The sequence below is a fragment of the Diabrotica undecimpunctata genome, chromosome 2 (assembly GCF_040954645.1).
Source record: "Diabrotica undecimpunctata isolate CICGRU chromosome 2, icDiaUnde3, whole genome shotgun sequence".
In the NCBI taxonomy this organism is placed as follows: Eukaryota; Metazoa; Arthropoda; class Insecta; order Coleoptera; family Chrysomelidae; genus Diabrotica; species Diabrotica undecimpunctata.
This window is the reverse complement of record NC_092804.1, coordinates 32,015,838-32,030,805: the sequence shown is the minus strand read 5'-3', so window position 1 is coordinate 32,030,805 and position 14,968 is coordinate 32,015,838. Positions and strand designations below refer to the sequence as shown.

The following is a 14,968-nucleotide window of genomic DNA, read 5'->3' as shown; positions in this document are numbered from 1 at the left end:
TATTTTAGGAATATTGTTAGTTAGTGAATGGGAATCAGAACTAACTTTCATAGCACCTGTATTTTGGGGAGGGTTCACTTGTGTCTTGAGTATAACAGAGGATTTGTTAAAGATGATTTTCCTGAGTAAGGATTCGAAGTAAGAATTATCTAGAAACAATTGTAAAAGGATGTTGAGATTCTTCTTTCTAAAAACAGGGTCAGGTAATTTACAAACTCTTGTGGTCATTTGTTTCACTAGATTAACTTTCATGCTTGATGTGTGGTAAGAATGGTAGTTGAGGTATCTCCTAGAGTTACACTTTATTATTTTTTCAACCAATTCTATCTCTTCTGTGTTTGATTTTTGCTTCTGCTTCCATACATTCTCTTTGGTTTGACTTAATAAAAAATACTCTTTTCATCTTTCGACTATTTCTGCTTCACCGCTTATATTATTTCCTGCTTTGTTTTTAACGAATATGGGTTTTTGTTGGAAACCTCTTTTTTCATTTCTAGCACCTTGATATAGGTTTTTTATTTCTTTATTTCTGTAATTCTCTTCTATTTCTTTTAGCTTATTTTCTATGTGTTTTCTCTTCTTTTCTCTCAGCACCCTCTTTACTTTTTGTCTTTGCTCCATATATCTATTCTTTGTCTCTGTTGTGTTTTTCGTGATCATTTCCATCCTTAATAACTTTCTTAGTTCTATTCCTTTTTGGCACTCTTTTTATTCTCTGTTTATTACATTCTTTTGCTGCTTTGTTCATTACTTGCTTTATATTTTCCCATCTGTTCTCAGTTTGCTCTTCTATTTGTATCTTTTTTAGTTCTCTTTCCATTGTTTCCTCGTACATTTCTTGCTCTTTCTTTATTGCAAATTTTGGGGTTATTTATACATTTCTTTTCTTTTATTTTGTTTTTGTTTTCTGGTATCAGTTGCTTAATTTTGATGCCCACCATGTAATGATCTGAGTCAGCGTATGGTCCTCTGTATGTTCTTATCTTCTTTATACATTGATATTCTTCTTTTTCGATGAGCACGTGGTCTATTTGGTTTTTAGTCTTTCTATCTGGCGATATCCATGTTTCCTTGTGTATTTCTTTTCTTTCGAAATATGTGCTCAATAAGATCATAATTTTTCTCTTGCGAAATTTATCAGGAATTGTCCGTTCTCATTAGTTTCATTGTGTTTACTATATTTTCCTATTGTTGGTCTAAATACTTCTTTCTTCACTATTTTGGCATTTGCGTCGCCTAAAATAATTTTCATATCATATCTGGGTATATTTTCGATTATTCTGTTTAATTCACTGTAGAAACATTCTTTGACATCATTATCTTTTTCTTCTTAAGGCGCGTGAATATTTATGAGGGTGATTTTTTGGTATTTTTCCTTGGACCTGATACTACATATGCGGTCTGATACTGGTTTAAACTCTACTATTGCTTCTTTTAGCTATTTTCTTATTATAAAACCTGTGCCTAACGTTCGATTATTTCCACCGCTGCTAAAAAACACTGTATCTTCTATTTCTAATATATCATTTCCCAGTTGTTTCGTATCCTTCAAAGCTACTATATCAAAATGGAACTTTTTGATTTCTCTCGCTAAATGTTTAAGTTTGCCTTTTCCATATATGCCTCTTACATTCCATGTTCCTAAAAATAAGTGTTTTTTTTGACATCTTTTCTTGTGTTTTGGTCCGGTTTTCATTTTTTCGTCTTTTTTCCTTTTTTTGTAATATCGCTAACCTTTTTCTGTGCTTGTTTCGTTAACTTTATTCCAGTAGTACATTTGGTTGCTAGTTTTTTGATGCTGTTTTAACTATTGCGCCTTCTTTGTCATTCCACATCCATTCGCTGTTATTTACCCATATTTTTTTTGCTCCAATCTTGACTTCATTTCCTTTATTTCTTTCTTCTTGAGCAATGTTTCTAATTGTTTTCTGTATTTCTCGTTCCTTTATGCTTGCATCTTCGTTGATATATACTTTGTACTCTAATTTCTTTTAACTTGTGCTTTTTTCCATTATTTTTCTTTTTTCTTCTTGGTTTTCTAATTCAATTAGTCATGTTTTTTCGCCTAACTTGTGAGCATTTCTTATTTTAATCTTTACCCCTATATGTTGTTTGATAAAATTGTTGATTGTTCCTTTTACCCCGCTTGCTCATATGTGTCTTTCCTTAGGCCGTTCATAAGTATGTTATTTATTCGTCGGTGTTTTTCCATAACTTCCATGTTTTTTGTTATTTCTCTGAGTTCCTCTTTGATCTCTATATTTTTTTGTTTTAGTTCTGCATTTTCTTTTCTTAGCTCTCTATTTTCCATAATGAGCTTTTCTATTGTTTCCTTGCTTTTTGATTTCTTTTTATTTCCTTAATGTCATCACTATTAGTAATTAATCAATTTTTGTTTCCTTCTTTTTTTTTGTCTTTTTTTTTTGTTCGTGCTCTCGAGAACTTCTTGCTCCTTCTGCAAATGTTATCTTCTTCCTCGCTGTCTTTATATCTGTCCTTTCTTTATGACCCTCCTTCTGAAAGTGTATCATCACTGTCTAAATTTTTCAGATATTTTTTCATTTTCCGGCGCCAAACACTGTCTTCCACCTCAACAGTTCAGAGAAGACAGCGTTAACCGTATTTATTTTATGTTTATTAAACGTTGTTATTTTTCTGTGTCTACCCCGAAAGTCTACTCACAACGGCAACGTCGCAATTTCAAAGGTCAGAGTTTTGTTTCTATGCTTTGATGTTAATTAGGCTTATCAATTATAGCGATCTTACTTTTTATAGGGCCTTGGTGCTTTCCGATGTTATTTCACCGATTTTAAAGTTTTTTTCTTAGCACTGTCCTTCACTTAATGTCATATTTTTCACTGGATATTTTTAATAGTTTATTTCCCTTTAAAACTCACTTAGAAATTGAGTTAATTGCAGATGACAAATATAAAATATTTGTTTACGTTTTGGCTACCGTATTGCCATCCCATCCCATCAAAAAATGCTACCAGTAAAAGATTTTACTGATGAACAAGGATTATGTCACGAACTGTCAAAAAAAAGACATTTTGTTTACTCTTAAAGTTTTTCAATCTGTTTATATCTGATAATATTTTAGATAAAATTACTTTTTAAACCAACCTGTATGCGGAACAGGAATTTCAAAAAAATCAAAAGAAATATACTCCCAAATCTGCTACTGGGTATAAAACCACTGCCAAGTTATAGGGTTTATTGGAGTATAAAAAAAAATCTTCATAATGACTATATCTGTAAATTCATGCCTGTAAAGAGATTTGGTTGACTGCTAAGTCATATTCGTCTAAATGACAACAACCCAATTCCAAAAAAGGAGAGAATATATATTATAAGCTGTATAAAGTCCGGCCTTTCCTCAATGAAGTGGAGAGTAATTTTCAAAAATACTACAAACCAACAGCTAATATAGCCATCGATGAGTCTATGGCAAAGTACAAAGGTAGAAGTGTATTGAAACCCAATATACCCAGTGTATATGCCTAAAAATCCAATATAAAGGGGCTACAATATTTGGACACTCGCTGATAAAAATGACTGTCTATATAATTTTTATCTTTATACAGACAAAACAGACGACTATGTAGAACACTCTTTAGGCGAAGAAGTAGTTCTAAGGTTGACAGATAACTTGAAGCAAAAAACCATGTTTTATTCTTTGATAATTTCTTTAATTCTTATGACTTACAAATAAAAATAAAAGACCTCGGATTTTATTCATGTGAAACAGTTATGTCATACAGAAAGCATTTGCCAAAATAAGGTAAAGATAAGCAACTAAAGCAAGGTGAGTACGATTAGTTTGCAAGTAGTGATGGAGTAACTTTTATTAAACAGAAAAATACTAGGTCTGTTCATAATTTTTCTAATTTTCACGATCCCACCAAATCAATTTCTGTACAAAGAAGGCAAAAAAATGGATCAAAAATGTCTGCTGCATCTGTTACGGCTTTGTTTAATTAAAATCTTAACATGAATTTTGTAGACAGGTTTGACCAAAGGAAGTCTTCATACGAATTGGATAGGATAAGCAAAAAATGGTGGATGAGAATTTTTTTTCATTTTCTAGACTGTTCTGTTGTAAACGCCTTCATATTACATAAGATACGCGGTCTACAAAAAATATCTCTAAAAGACTTTCGAAGAAGAGTAATAGATAGATTAGTGGCAGAGAAATATGTGGAATTAACTGCAGCTAGTTCGGAAGAAAGTAGTGGGGTACCAATAAATAAACGACAAAGAAGGTTGCCTGAAGAAGTAATATTTACGTCTTCAGACCACCATCCAATACGGTCAACAAGAAGAAAGTGTGCCCGATGTAGTACTTACTAAAGCACAGCAAATCCGTACTGAATGGACTGGTACCATTTGTAAGGTTCCTTTATGCCTCAGCAAAACAAAAGATTGTTTCCAACAATATCATAAAAAATTATAATTTTTTTTATCTGAAAATAAAGATTTTTAAAACAATATTCATTATTTCTAATACATAAAACAAATACTGGTGCTGCACAGTGGTACAACTGTTGTACCGTCCTTTATATGTCAAAGTGACAGGTTTTTTAAATGAAATTTCTTATTTTTTATATCTGTGGATTACCAACTCCAACTTAAACACAAAAAAATGTTTCTTATTTAAAACTTTGTTTTTTGTGCAACTAGGGTCTAGAATAATAACACACTTTTGTGCCTCAAAGATTTATCAAGACATCTGTTGACAATAAATAAATATAAAAATTATGTAGTTTCAATTATTGGTCTTTTTATTTACTAATCGTGAGATTAAAAATAAGTTTAGACTTCACAAAACCCACAATCACACATATATTAAACTTTTTTTAAATTGTCTTAAAATTATATAATTAGCATGTTAATCAACATACATTTGAACGGTATACAACTCATTTAAAAGCAAAACCGGTAACAGTAGTTTTTATTATTAATTTAATTGTTGATGAAAACTAAATTAGTCCATTCAATTTATCTCGAGCATATATTATATGAATTTGTCTGTCTGTTTGAAATGTTGAGATGTCGATAGAAACTAAGATTGTTTGTTGATATGCTAATATGTAACAATAAATGTTTTTGATATGTCAATATCCGATTTTCTATTTATACATTTTATATTTTTGTATATGTGTCATTTCTAGAAGTAACCGCTTCTGTTCATTTTTCTCCCTGTCTAGAATTGAAGTTTGTGAAAAATTAAATGCATGATTTAGAGTAATAGAGTGGTCGACTAATACACAAGCTTTTGATTTGTTTGTGTTTGTATCGCTTTTGTGAGAAATCATTCTGCTGTGTATTGTACGAGAAGTTTCTCCAATATAAACCTTATCACAGTCTGAGCAAGGGTATATGATAGATACACTTGTTTGGAACTTTCTTTGGTTGTTACATGATCTTAATTTTGGTGTATAAATTCGCTATGGTTTTGACATTTCTAGGGCAATTTTTATATTTTCGAATCTTTTCAATAATTTAAGACGTTTCGGTAACGAATGGAATATAAAGTGAAGATCCAAAAGTTTGTGGTGTTGCCAACCTTCTTAGAGAAAGTGGCACATGAAGAAGAAGAAGATATGTTGGATGAGATATTTTAGTTACTTCACTTTTTAGTTTCAAAATTAAGTGGAGTTAAGGATGTTCAGAATAGTAACTAGGGAAAAACAAAAAAAAGCACCGGAAGTAACAAGATCCCGTTTCTGGAAAATAAAAAAGAAAAAATGGAATAATATACAGACAACCACACACCAGACAATCTCAGGAAAGACACTTTCCAGTATTTATGTTTTCTGAAAATGAAATTTTTTAGAAGAGATCAATACTAAAAAGGTTGATAGGCACGTTGCAGACTATCTTTTAACATGTTTCATCATTCATTATCATCTAGCCTTCTACGTCCAAAGTTAAACATAGGCCTCCCCTACTTTCTTCCAGTTCTGTCGGTCTTGAACTTCCTAATTGAGTCTTGAGCTGCTCGTGAGCAGCTAATTCCCAGCGATTCTTTTAAAGTCGTCTGTCTACCGTATATATGGCCTACCTCTGCTTCTTCTCTCAGCTTGTGATCTTTACACTGTAATTTTTTGGCCCAACGAGTTTCACTTCAGCCATGCACTCTATGGTCTATATAAAAGATGGATATGAAAGTAAATGGTAGACTTAATAACGATACACAGATTACAGATGACACAGTCGTGATAGCAGAATGGTGGAAGCATCTACAAGAGACAAATTAGTACAAATCAGCAAAGAAAATGACTAATTTCTTTTATATTTCTTAATATATTATATATACTCTATATAACCTAAAGTTATCACGAAAAAAACGGTATAAGGAAGCCAAAATCAATAAAAATTTTAATGACAACCTCAAGGATACTATTCTTTACAAAATTAAAAGAAAAATTGCACATGCGTACGAGTTTCTTGTAGAAAGATGCGTGCAAAAATGCTACTGAATGGATAAATTACTCAAAAACTAAAATATTTTTTGTCATCAGCTATAACAAACAAGCACAAAATACTATACGATTAGAGATAGAAGTAAAAATGATATTCAGTGTATAAATTAGAAAGTGTACATATATTTAGCAAATCAACTCATAACTTCCCAACTAGACCATCAAAGCAAATAAAATATGCATTTAGATAGCAACCACAGCATTTACCAAATGCTGAATTACCAATATCCAAGTAATCAAGACTAGATTAACCATTAACTACCAGCACTAAACTGTTACATCCGATGATTCTCCTTCATTGATGTAAAACATGTATCTTAAAACAGAAAGATAAAAGCTATATGGAGTCAAACTGTAGATAGGAATATTCCTCAATATGTTCTTCTTGCGGTGGCTATCCGTTTCGGATATTGACAGTTTTGTCTTTATTCACAGCTGCTCGAAATAGATGCGATGCCAACATATTAAACCAAGTTTTTGGGTTATGGAGCCAGGAAATACATCATCTTCCTAGGCCATTCTTACCAAACCTTTTTCCTTCAGGAACCAATTGAAGTTAAACATACATATCATTATTACTCATAATATAACCGAAGTACTTTAATTTATCATGATAAGTACTAAGCATTATTTAGCAATTCTGCGAAGAACTTCATAATTCGTCACTCGATCAACCCATGCAATCCGAGTATCCGTCTCTAACACCACATCTCGAAATCATACAGCATCTTCATAGATGCCTCTGACATAGAGTCCAAGCTATCGCTCCGTAAAGCAAAACCGGAATTATCCAGCACCGGTCTTTAATAATGCGTTGCGTTGTTTTATCACTACAAAATGGTCCAATCGGCTATTAGACTATCGAATTTCAAATTTAGAGTCAAGCATTTTTCGTTTTTCTGAAAACTGAATTTTCCTAATTTTTTGCAACTTTTTCCGAGGTAAAACTTTTTGTTTACACGACCTACCATTATGCCTTTTTTTGCAGGTTTCTTATCAGTAGTAATATCCCTAGGACATTGATAACCGACGAGATAATTTCATGACAATCGAAAACTCGTTCCTTGGTAACAGCACGAAGCCGAAGGCTGAGTGCTGTTACCAAGCAACGAGCTTGAGAAATTTGTCATGAAATTATGAGGCATTCATCAACGTCCGAGGGATATTCGGCAGATAATTTTTCGAAAAAAAAAATCATAACTCAACATAACGAAACATTTATTTATTAAAAGTACAGTTAGGGAAAGTACAATTATTAAAATTTAAGTTAACATTAGATTCGTTGCTGTTCTCTACTATAGAAGATCTATTACCACGCATAATATTTATAATCTTGTTGTGGTGTTCTTGATCGAGATTTAAGTATGGTTTTATAGAATTCTGATTGCCATGACCAGTAATTTTTAGCAATTGTTTTTCTTCTACACCACTTTTTGCTAATTCGCTAACAGCAGTTGATCTATTCGAGTGATTTGTTATCTTTTTTTCCTTTACATTCAAGCCAATTGCTTCAGCAGAAGATTTAGTCCATCCATTCATTGTATTTCTTCCAACAGGTACATTATCGTACCATTTGTCAGTTTCATTTTTCCAGTGTCGATTTGGTTTTAAGAACAGTCGTGGTGAGGTAATATTGTCGCCTCGTTTTGATATCAGTTTATGAAAAAGACGTACAGGGCATCTTTGTCTCTCACTATTGATAACCAACCATTTACTACTTGCACAGTTTTTAGAACCATCTTGGCACGGTTTACTGAATACCGGATTGTATTCAATGCGATTTGTTGGAGTGTCATCGTTATTTTTCTCGATTTGAAAAAAATCCACCAGACAAGCAACTGCCTCTTCTCCTCGCCACGCTAATTCTACAGCAGCAATATGGTAAAATTTACGCATAAGACCTTCAGGGGTATCTTCATCCCAAAGCAATATTATTTTGTTAATTTCAGACCAATTTAACGAAACTGAACTGGCCTTACGTTTACATGGATCTGCTTGTAGTTTCTTCCTGATTGCATCGCGGGCATCTCGGGCCTCGTATTCTCGTCTGCAGCAAAATTCCATGAATATTCCCCAAATATATTTGTGACTGTAGGTTGTATTTCTGGGAATTTTTTCTTTGATTAGCGCAGTTACACTTTGAACATTCTCATTGCCGAAACGTGACATTTTGAAATTTATTTGGATGAAGTTGTCAAACTCGATCGTGTTGTCATAGGGATTGAAAATTGCACTGAATGCAATTATCAGTCTAATGTTGACATGATTGGGTGAATTGTTCCACATGACACAAAATGACGAAATTTGAATGGTTGTTAGAACAGTCGAAAAATTATCAGTAGTAATATCTGAAGCCTTCGTCTTCGTGCTGTTACCAAGGAACGAGCTTTCGATTGTCATGAAATTATCTCGTCTGTTATCAATGTCCTAGGGATAATTCTATAGTCACATTATTTTGCGTAATGTATTCGATATCCAGTGAATAAAGTTATGGCAAAGGAAATACAGTATGTCTCGAACACAAAATGTGATATACAAAATGCAAACAAAGCTTATACTCGAACGAAAAATAGACAAAAAATGATACTTATGTCGAGAACAAATCGAAACATAAAATATAACACACCGAACAAACCTCCGTGGAATAAATCTCATACATTTAGCTCAAAATAGAAACGAATTTATCATGATTGTACAGCCAACCGTAACTTTTTCAAGGATTTCCAAAAAATACGTCGTTTTATCTCCCCCTATTTATACCGTAACAAGGGTTTACTTTGCACTGAGCAGGGTAACTTCACACCAAACGTGTAAAAGTATATTTTCTGTAAACCTAAGCTCAATTGTGTTTGGATAGTTGTACTGCTTCTAGAACACATAGGCAACATCACAATACGTCACTAAGATGCGCGCAATTCTTTTGGTCCGAATCACAGACATTTGCAAATTGGTTTAACAATATTCTATTACCCAGTCTTAAAAAAATTCAGGGAAAGAAAGTCGTTTAAGAGACGACAATTTGTCTTCTCATAATAATGTTGAAGCCCTGAATTTGTGTCGAACACACGTCATTCATTTTATATGTTTGCCATATAGCACTCTCGTTACACAACCATTAGATGTTGCATTATCTGCCCCGATAAAAAAGGCCCGAAGGGAAATTTTATCTGAATATAAGGAAACCCATGTAGGGAGTAGATCAATTGTATTTTAAAAACAGCAGTTTCTAACGCTTTTACGGTCATTTATCGAAAAAATACAAAAGAATAGCGATGAGATATTAAACTCAGGATTTAGAAAATGTAGTATTGTTACTTGTAATGTAACACCACTCTTGAAGCAGATAAAAACAACAAAGACAGAAAGCTACACAGTTTTATTATACACGGGAAAAAAAAGAAAATAACTTTTCTAGCAGGACAAAGTATGGCCCATTTTGAAATTAGTTTAAAATATTAAGCTGAATATTTTATCGTAGATGATTCATAGAAAGACAATATTTTGGACGACAAAAGTAGCTAAACTAAAAGAGATGTAAGAAGAAAGCGAATTGAATGAAAAACTCGTCTTAGGTTCTCTTGGATCAAATCTAAAAACTCTGAAATAGATGATGTTGTACTGGTAAATACGTTTTATTTTTCTATGAAGATCATGTTTACTCTATAGTGATAACAGCAATAGAAAATGATGGAGCGAAGATCAATGCAATGACAAAATCGTTAAAGGTTTAGAAATGGCTAGAAAGACGCGACGAAATATGGTATTCGTGGGACAATATAATTGGCGCCATAAACCCTCACAAGAAAATTTTCAGACGAGGATTGTACATTGTTCCAGAATGCGATAAATTGTAGTGGGATTAGTTTCAAACTTTGTATTTTTACCATTGTTGTTATGATAATGCGTCTTTATTAAAAATGTAGCAATGTTCTTTACTTTTATGCTTCTTTCATAAGTGTAGATAGGTTTAAATTCAAAAAACTGGGCCTATGAACATTTTTTTCATTTAATTGGTGCAAATTTTAAAATGGTATAGGATAACTGTGCACCAGCAAAGATTTCGTAGCCAAATATTATTAAAATATCGAGTGGTGCAAAGTATAATTTTTCTAGGGTATATTTTACAGTACCGATAAAACTAGGTTGTTGTCTTAATTATGAAATATGCCCAAAAAATCTTCTCTCGAGTGGCGTTATATGCACTCTAAGACAATAAAATAAAAAAAAATTGTGCAAATAACCCCTTTTTACGGTACAGCTTCTAGGATTTTTTGAATGTACACTAGTGGCCCAAAATTCTGGAAACTTTACAAAAATTATCGTTTTTTTAGCAAGACTCGTCTCATAATCATGATTTATATAGTTTACCATTACAATTACATTTTTATTTTATTGTTTTATATTCCTGCATAATATTTTATGTATTTCTCACACTTTTTTTATTAACATGAATATTTAATCAAATATGGAACCAGATTCAAGCGAAACGCCGAAAATCCGAGATTTGTGAATGGCAACATTGGCAATACTGTATTGCGTCAGGGTTTTGCTAGTCAGTCAACAACCCAACTAGAAGCGGTTAGGTGGCCTTTAGTATAGTTTCGTGTGGCTTCCAGTGTTTATGAGTGACATCAGGTAGTTGTTACTAAGGTGATATTGTTTAATTGTCGGAGAGGAATTCATCAGCGTCGATTCAACGAAAATGGCAACCAGAAACCCAAAACGTGTTGACTGGTCGCCAGTAAAGAGGGCCAAAGCAATTATCCTTCGAGAAGAAGGTTACACTTATCAAGAAATAGCAAACAAATTGGGTGGTGGCGCCACAAAATCAGGTGTAATGAAAGTTTGCATACGTGGAACGACAAAATCAGCGAAAAGATCTGGCAGAAAACCCAAAGTTAGTAACTACGATGTGCGTAGAATATGCCGACTTTCTTTAGAAGATCGTCGCAGATCCACAAAAGATATTAACGGGAATGTCAAATCAACTGGATTACAAATATCGGACCGAACTATCAGAAGAAAGTTGCGTGAAAATGGATTGCGAGCACGAATTCCTAGAAAGAAGCCGGTTCCTGAACAAAAAACGAAGGCAAAAACGCATTGATTGGGCTTTGGCACACAGAGGGTGGACAGAAGAACAATGGAGTAAAGTAATTTGGAGTGATGAAACCAAAATCTCGATCTTTGGGAGTGGACGAGTGAAGTTTGTTCGCCGCCGACCGGGAGAAGACTTTTTGCCCCAGTGTACTACGGTCACTATGAAGCATCCTGTGAGTGTCATGGTATGGGCTTGCATGACCGCTAATGGAGTTGGACGTTTAGCAGTAATAGAGGGCAATATTAATGCAAAAAAACATCAGTAAGAGATACTGCAAGCCAAACTGCTGCCGACTATCAGAGATTTGTTCGAAGGGGATGCCCAACAATGCATCTTCCAGCAGGATGGAGCGCCTTGTCATACGGCTAAGACTTCCATGGAATGGTTGAGAAACCATGATGTTACTCTTCTGCCTTGGCCTGGAAATAGTCCCGATCTAAATCCAATAGATAATTTATGGTCAAGGCTGAAAGTCTTAATATCACGCCGAAACCCAAGCAACAAGAGAGAACTGATAGAAACCATTATTCAAAACTGGTTTAGAGTTATTACACCAGAAGATTTGGCTCGTCTCGTCAACTCCATGCCTCGCAGAATTGAGTCTGTCCTAAAAAACAAAGGTTATCCTACCAAATACTTATTTTGTTGATAACAATCATGTACCATTTTTTTTAAATATATCTACTAATAGCTAACGACTGTTGTTTTATTTATTTTTAAATTTTTAGAGGATTTACCTCCTTAAAATAAATGTTAAATATTAAGTAGAAGCATAAAACGATGTAATAAAATTATAGATAAACTTATAAATAATATAAGTCTTGTGAAAAATAGGAATGCTGATAACAAAACTAAAATTTTTGAAAAGTTTGCAGAATTTTGGCCACTAGTGTAGTATAACAAAAACAAAATTTACTAGGACAGTTTTTAAAACAAACCCGACTTACATATTGTATTATTAATTAAAATTAAAAATATTTTTGTTTTAACACGGATTACTATGCCACCCAGGTACACCACTGTATAACCGATTAAATGGATCGGTCCATATTACGAGGTAGCTCGAAGAATCAAACACAGCTGAAGATAAAGTCAACAAGACTGGAATGTGTTGACAGAACAGCTTTATTATCATCCTCGAAGTATTATCTTACAAAACACTGTGTAATAACTTTTGTGTGTTTAGTTGTGCAAGTAATATTGCAAACGCAGTGATGTAATTTGTTTAACCGATATAATTTATCTGAATAATATATTGGTTATCAATCAAATATTATTTAATGCTAATTAATTTGCAGTTAGGTGAACTTTAGCATATATCCGAACCTAAACTAAGCCTAAAGCACTAAAAATATATTGCATATTACTATTCACGTAGTTTCATTATCTCTTTGAATGTAATACATGATTAACCAATCGTAATTGGCAACCCACCTTACAAGTTTAATATCGCTGGACCATAATGTTTTATCATTAGTTGTTATTTTGATTTTATAATTAGAAACTATCTCTTCTACTTTTTGTGATCTTCTTAGACATAGTGACGGTCTTTACAGTTTGTAATTTAGCTGCTTTAAAATACTGATTTAAAGAATTGATGAGTTAAGCTCAAACGGAAATTAAAGAATTTGTCGGTCTTAGATTCAAACATAAAACAAACCTAATAAGAAATGAAAACCGTACAATAATGATGAACTTTAAATAATATATAAAAATATAAATACATATCTCAGCCCTTCAATGATAATAGATTAAGGAATTACGTCTAAACAAATTTGCAAGATGCACCCCCAATAACACCTGATGAGGTAAAACAATGTATTAGAAGTCTTTCTACTAATTCTACATACCAGAAATTACAACTAGTGACTCTCTTCAAAAAGGGAAACAAATCGGACCCGAAAAATTACAGAGAAATCAATTTATTAAACACAACACTAAAGTTAACAACCAAAGAGATAACAAATAAACTAAATGAAATTATAATACTAGCAGAAGAACAAAAAGGTATTGGCCAGGAAGGTCATGCACCGACGCTATATTTATAATGAGGTGCAAGACAAATCATCAGAATACAACCAACCGGCATATCTGTTTCGTGTATTTTAAGAAGGCATTTGATCGGGTATAATTAAAGGACATTATGCACTTATTGTAAGCACGAGAGATACCTCTGGGAATAGTCAAACTTATTTATTCTTCTTCCTTCTTGTATGTAGGCTTTAAAGCCTGTTTCCTCTTCAATATTAGCCTCCTACATTGTTTAAATTATCGCATCATCTTTTTCTTGGTCTGCCAATACTTCTTCGTCCATTTGGTGACTTTTCTCATACTATTCGTACTATCCTGTCCTCTGTCATTCTACTAATGTGTTCGTTCCACTCCTGTTTCCGTTTTGTCATCCATCCCTTTTATGTCTTCCTTATTGCATGCTCTTCTTATGTTCGCTTTACTCTTCGCTTCTCTTCCTATCCAATAGACTTTTCCCTGATATTCGTCGGAGTATTTTCATCTCTGTTGTTTCCAGTAGTCGTCTCGTTTTAAATGTGTCAGGTCTTGTCTCCGCCGTGTATGTAAATATAGATTCTTCTTTTTGTATCTTGTATTAGGTGTTTGTTCTTCCAGATTGTGTCATTAAGAGATACCGCCACTTTAATTACTTTTAAGCTATGTTGTCGTACTATTTCTTCAACATCTCCGTAACTAGTTATATCTATTCCCAGATATCTAAGCCTTAATATCTGCTTTATTATTTTTCCATTAATTTCGATTTTACATCGTAGTGGGTATTTAGATGTTGTTATATGTTTGTCATTTGTTTTTTTTTTCTGCTGATATTATCATATTGTATTTCTTGGCTGTTGTATTAAAGATATATGTTACTCTTTGGAGCTCGTCTTCTGTCTCGGCGATTAATGACCACATTGAAGTGGGCTTAACGAGTCACCCTGTCTGACTCCGCTTTGTACTGGTATGCACTGTGATAGTTTTCCATTTATGTTTGCCTGTATTCGATTATAGAAGTAGATGTTTTTGATGGTTTGTATAATATTGATTAGTATATTTCTTTTATACAATAGGTGTAAGACGTCTTTGACTTGGATGCGATTGAAAGCCTTTGTCAGGTCTATAAAACATAGATATGCTGGTTCATCGTACTCGATGGCCTTCTCTATGACCAGTCTTAGTACAAATACGGCGTCTACGCAGGATCTTTCGGATCTGAATCCTTGTTGTTCATCTGACAAAGTTGTTAGTTTATTGATTTTGTTGGTTACGACTTTTGTGGTAAGCTTAAGTACGGTGTTTAATAGATTTATACCTCTATAATTGTTGGGCTCTTCTTTAGCTCCATCCTTGAACATTGGTATTATTATGCTGT

General features: G+C 33.2%; 1 protein-coding gene across 2 annotated transcripts in view; it reads right to left on the bottom strand.

Moving 5' to 3' along the window:
• The window catches only part of lab (labial), a 156,669-nt gene that overhangs the window by 66,611 nt on the left and 75,090 nt on the right, over positions 1–14,968 (bottom strand). The gene's annotated exons all lie outside the window — the stretch shown is intronic.